The following is a 6,303-nucleotide window of genomic DNA, read 5'->3' as shown; positions in this document are numbered from 1 at the left end:
CAGGAAGAATTTTTGAAAATCTCGGCAGAGTGTCATTTGTAAATCGGACTTTCCAAAAGAAAACCTGTATAATTGTAACCTGTTTAAGTTTATATTTCCTAGCAATTTATCCACAACTACTCAAACTGTTCAGTATGGTCCAATAAAGCAAATAGAATATCAATATGAACATGAGTTGGAAAAATTGTGCAAGACAGACGATAAGCAATATAAGCATGTGACAGAAATATGAACTGTGCATACAATCAACTTTTCATAAAGTCTCAAGCAAGAAGATGAGTCAACAATAAAATTAGTTGCTAAGATTTGAACAATTCCCAAGAGAGAACTCCCCTTAAATTTGTGCAAATTATGAAACATTTAAGTTTAGGAAGCTTCTTTACTATGCATTAAGCCTAACTCACGTCTAATTTGTATGAACCTATCCTCAGGTAGTGGTTTAGTGAATATGTCAGCCCATTGTTCATTAGTGCATACAAACTCAAGAGCCACATCTCCTTTTTGCACATGATCACGAAGAAAATGATGTCTAATCTCAATATGTTTAGTTCATGAATGTGAGTTAGGATTTTTAGAGATGTTGATTGCACTAGTATTGTCGCATTTAATCAGTATTGTTTCATAGTGCAATCCAAAATCCACAACTTGTTGTTTCATGTAAAGAGTTTGGGCACAACAACTTCCAGCCGCAATGTATTCAGCTTCGGCTATGGATAAGGCAACTGAGTTCTCCAAGAAACAAGAGATTGTCCTAAGTAATGACAAGTGCCGCTAGTGCTTTTTCTATCAACCTTACTACCGGCAAAGTCAGCATCAGTGTGACTAACAATCTCAAAGGTAGTATGCTTACGGTTCCACAATCCTAATTCAATAGTCCTAACTAGATACCTAAGGATTCGTTTAACAACTTTTAAGTGAGATTCCTTAAGCACTACTTGAAACAAAGTCAATCCCTTCCTGTTGGTTATACCCTTGGGCAACTAGTTTAGCTTTATTCCTGGTTACTACCCCATTCCCATCTTCCTGTTTCTATATACCCATTTAGTTCCCATGATGGTGTGCTCATTTGGCCTAGGAACTAAGTTCCACACTATTAGAATTGGTGTATTCCCAAGAGGGGGAGGGGGTGAATTGGAATTTAAAACTTTTTCACCAAGGTTAATTTATCCAACAATGGTAAATACACAACCTAGGGTCAGTCTATACAATTTCCAAATGCGTAGATAAGTATAACGTGGAAATTAAGTCATACACATTATTCAACTAGAACATACATGTGCGGTAAATATAAACTGCATGAATATAAACAAACACACGATATGTTATCGGGGTTCGGCCAACTGTGCCTACATCCCCGCCTCAAGCTCGCAAGCTCGAGGATTCCACTAAAGGCTCACTTAAGGGTGGAGTGTCACCGTTTACAACCAGGTCAAATTAACATAGGGCTGACCTCAACCTTAACCAGGTCAATTAGCGAGGCTGACCTTAACCTACACGCCTTAACAGGACGACGCACCTAGCTTTCCTAACCGGGTCTAAGCCAATCCGGGACTATTCCCGGGCTAGTCTCCCTCTTCAAGCCCATGCCTGGAAATACAACAGTGTTTAAAATACAATCAAATGGTACAAAGAATAAGCTTTCAAGTAAAGCAGATGTGTACCCAGATATGCGCAATCACAAACACCACAGTATGATTCAATATGTAAGCTCAATGTGGTCTAAGATGTTAACTCTCAAATAGATTTACTATCGTTGTAATAAGTGCATGAGAGTGCAAACCTAGATGATCTTTGTATCATAGCATATTCAATCTAAGTGCTCAAACAAAGATATTATCCAAACTTTATATATTTCAATCAACAAGTTTTCTCAATACATATATGTATATGAAGCTCTAGCAATGTATAAGTTTGGTTTGCAAAAGGAATTTAATCTTTGTATTAAACTATAGATATAAATCAATGAATATTGCAACAAAGATTTTTCTCACACAGACAAATATCTCTTTAAGGATTTATCAAGGCAAAACACACTAGATATTTGAAAGTATTTTGAAATGGTTTTTGCAATCCATATCAAATACAAAACTTCACAAGGTATTGCAATGAATGTGCAATACTTGGAGGTTTAATATAAGTCTTCTTAGGAGAGACTTATTAACAAAGTCCCCTAAGAGTACTTGAGTTGGCTCTCAATTAAAATCGTCAAAAACAATTACCGCACTTGGGAGAGCTACCCTAGAAAGCAACAACACCTAAATCACACTTGCAAAAATGTTTGAGTGGAAGATCTGGTAAGAATAAGTGTTGGAGGATCAGTAAATGAGTATTATAAACTTTAAGATTTTTAGAAAATTTCTCCTAATCAAAGATTGCTAATGTTATGCTGATTTTCTCAAATGATCTCATATATATAGGCATGGGAGAAAATATGACCATTGAGGACCTATTGGGTATTATTAGAATAATTTAATGATGTTTAAAGCATTTTAACCTTGTTTAAAAAATATTAATTATGGTAAAAAATCAGGACAACCCAAGAGGTCCGGTTGACCAAAAATAGGTTCGGTCGACCAAGTCTCATATGGTTTGGTCGACTAGGGAAATATTGAACTAAGGGCTCGATCGACCAAGAGAGGGCAATTTCCCAATTTTCCAAGTTTCGATCGACTAGGCCATTTTGAACTTTCTAGTTCGTTCGACCAGACTGCTGGAAATTCTCCCGAGGACCCTCCGGTCGACCAGTAGTTGTAGTACAAAAATGGTCGATCGACCAGATGGTCAAACTTTTGACCCAAGGAGGTTTTGGTCGACTAGGGCCTTTTGAACTACTTGGTTCGGTCGACCAGGTGGTCAAACTTTTGACCCAAGGTGTTTCGGTCGACTAGGCCAAAATGAACTGGCTTGGCTAGTCGACCAAAAGTGCATCATGTGTGCATTTCAGTCTCATATAAAAACAAAAAAGCCCTATTCAAGTGCCTAACAAATATATGTGAAAGTGTGTGTGTCCTAGGGTCACTTGGGGACAAATTTGAAGACACCGAAAAAGTTCGGTGTCGGTCAACCAAAGGGAATACCCTAAGGTCTTTCTATTGTCATTTTTTGTTTGTATCTACTTTGAGCTTACAAAATAAACCATGCATGTGATGTGTGTGCTTATTACAAACCAAATGTCCTAATTACTATTACAGACCAATTAAATATATTACAATATGGAATAAAATTTGGTCTTCGGACTTTACTTGCTTTGTGCACATCTTGATCTTATCATTTTTAGTTCCTGCACAAAACCTCAAACACTCATTAGATACAATGAGTTTTTGTCATAATCAAAACCGGGTGTGACCAGTGAGGTCAACACACACTTTGCTTCTTTCAAATTGGTTAAGTTCTTCTTGCATGGACATCACCCAAGACTCATCCTCTATGGCTTCTTTAATATTTTTAGATTCTTCTTGGGATAAGAAAGCGGAATGATTCACTATATTTCTCAAGGAGGATCTTGTGGCTACACCACGGGATGGTTTGCCTATGATTTGATTTATAGGATGACTTCTAATGTATTTCCAATCTCTAGGCAACTCCTGATTTCCATTTTTATTATCTTCAAGTGATTTTTCATTTGCTTCTTGATTTTCACTTGCATTGTTTTCAATAGACATTTTCTTTAAGCATTTTCTAATATCAATATCATCTTCATTATCTTTATTAGAAAATGGATTAGAATCATCAAACACAACATGAAGAGATTCAATCACAGTTCAAGTTCTTTTGTTAAAAATTCTATATGCTTTACTATTAAGTGCATAGCCTAGGAAGATGCCTTCATCAGATTTAGAGTCAAATTTTCCTAGATGCTCATTATCTCTAAGCACAAAGCATTTACAACCAAACATATGAAAATAGGAAATATTAGGCTTATGGCTGTTCAATTATTCATAAGGGGTTTTATTAATTGATGGTCTAATCAACGCCCTATTCATAACATAGCATGCAGTATTAATGGCCTCGACCCAAAAATATTTAGGTAAGTTATGCTCATTCAACATGATTCTACCCATTTCTTGCAATGACCTATTCTTTCTTTCTACTACACCATTTTGTTGAGGTGTCCTAGGTGCAGGGAAGTTATGTGATATGCCCTTTAAGTCACAATATTTTTCTATGCTTTCATTTTTGAATTCCGTGCCTCTATCACTTCTTAAGTGAGTGATTTTATATCCTTTTTCATTTTGAATTCTCTTGCAAAGTTTGGTAAATTGTTCATATGATTCATTTTTATGTGCAAGAAACAACACCTAGTGAATCTAGAAAAATCATCCACAATTACAAAAGCATAAGATTTACCACCAAGACTTTGCACAGAATTAGGTCCAAATAGATCTTGGTGAAGCATCTCCAAAGGTCTAGTAGTAGATATGAATTTTTTTTTCTTGAAACTAGATTTTGTTTGCTTACCCATTTTACATGCATCACATATTTTATCCTTTACGAAAGACATCTTAGGCAAGCCTTTAACCAATTCCTTTCTAACAAGTTTTGACAATAAATCCATACTAGCATGTCCTAAACGCTTATGCCACAACCAACTAGCTTTATTTATAGTAGAAAAACATGTTACTTGTTGTGAAGCTAAATTATCAAGAGAGGTAGTATAGACATTTTCATGTCTATCAGTAGTAAAAAGCACCTTGTGATCTGTTTTATTTTCTACCATGCATTTGTCATTTTCAAAAGATACTTTATATCCTATGTTACATAGCTAACTTATGCTGAGTAGATTATGTTTCAGTCCATCAACCAGCAAGACATTATCAATGGTAAGAGAGGAATCCTTACCAACCTTACCTACCCCGATGATGCATCCTTTGGCATTGTCGCCAAATGTTACATAGCCTCCATCCTTGGGAACAATTAAAGTGAATTTTCCCTTGTCTCCGGTCATGTACCGTGAGCACCCACTATCCAAGTACCACCGGTCCTTGAAGGAGGATGATCTTAGGCATACCTGCAAAATAAGCTAAGTGACTGATGCTGGTCACCAAATTTTGTTGGGTCCACGGGGGTTAGTAGCAGGATCTCACTTAATTACCCATACCTTCCTAATTCTAGCATACTTATTCCTAAGTGGACAATCAAATTGAATGTGACCAATCTGTTTACATTTAAAACATTTCAATCTACACTTAGGTTCTTTAGGAGGAATATAAGATTTTGACTCACGTGTAAAATGTCCAAAGTAAAGATTAGATCGTCTAACATTTTCAATACCATTAAAACCAAGACCCTCTTTACTTAAGGAGTTTCTTTGGGCACCAAGTAATTTTTTAAAATTTTCTTTGCCCTTGGTGAATTTAAAAATAATTTTGGAGCTATGCTCCAATTTCCTCTCAAGCGCAACAATAATAGTATCCTTTTCTTTTAAAATAGACGCATAAGAGGTTTTTGCCATATTAAATAATTTTGACCAATTTTCACATTTCTTTTTCAAATCATTATTCTCTTTGGTCAATTTGCCTAGCAATTTTGAAACATGAATATATTCAAATTGTAATTCTCTAAATGTAGGCATGCTGTCATAATCACAATCATCAGATGAATAATAAGAAGATGATGAACTAGAAGACAATACCTCATCCTCGTGTGCCATCAAGCACAGATTAGCGACCTCCATGTCACTATGATCTGAATCAGAGTCGCTGCTGCTGAATTGGTCCCATGAAGTCCCAGCCTTCATGGCTTTCTTCTTTTTCTTAGCCTCCTTTTTCAGCAGTGGGCAGTCAGGTTTGATGTGCCCCACCTTGTTGCAGTTGTAGCACGTAGGAGCAAATTTTTCCTTTCTTTTGCTGGACTCTCCCTTATCATTAGTGGAGTCTCTATATTTTTTAAATGGCTTACTGTTCTTCCTGAAAAGTCTGCTAAACTTTTTGGTTAGCATGACCATTTCATCATCAGTGTCAGACTCACTATACTCACTAGATGTGTTATTAGATGCTTTTAGTGCAGTCACTTTCTTAGCCCTGTTATGCTCATTAAGTCTTTTATTTATGGACAATTCATAAGTGATCAAGGAACCTATCAGTTCATCTAAACTCGTGGCCTGAAGGTCTCTACCCTCAGCAATGGTCATAGCCTTGGATTCCCAAATAGGAGGTAAGCCTCTAAGGATCTTCCTGATTATCTCATATGTGGGATAGGTCTTTCCTAATGCATGCAGTGAGTTTATGATGTTTGTGAATCTAGTACATGCTCTGAATGGACTCACCTACATTCATCTTAAAGGCCTCATACTCATTGGTCAAC

This window comes from Malania oleifera, chromosome 1 (assembly GCF_029873635.1).
Source record: "Malania oleifera isolate guangnan ecotype guangnan chromosome 1, ASM2987363v1, whole genome shotgun sequence".
Taxonomy (NCBI): domain Eukaryota; kingdom Viridiplantae; phylum Streptophyta; class Magnoliopsida; order Santalales; family Ximeniaceae; genus Malania; species Malania oleifera.
The sequence above is the reverse complement of the archived record's forward strand: the minus strand, read 5'-3'. Positions refer to the sequence as shown.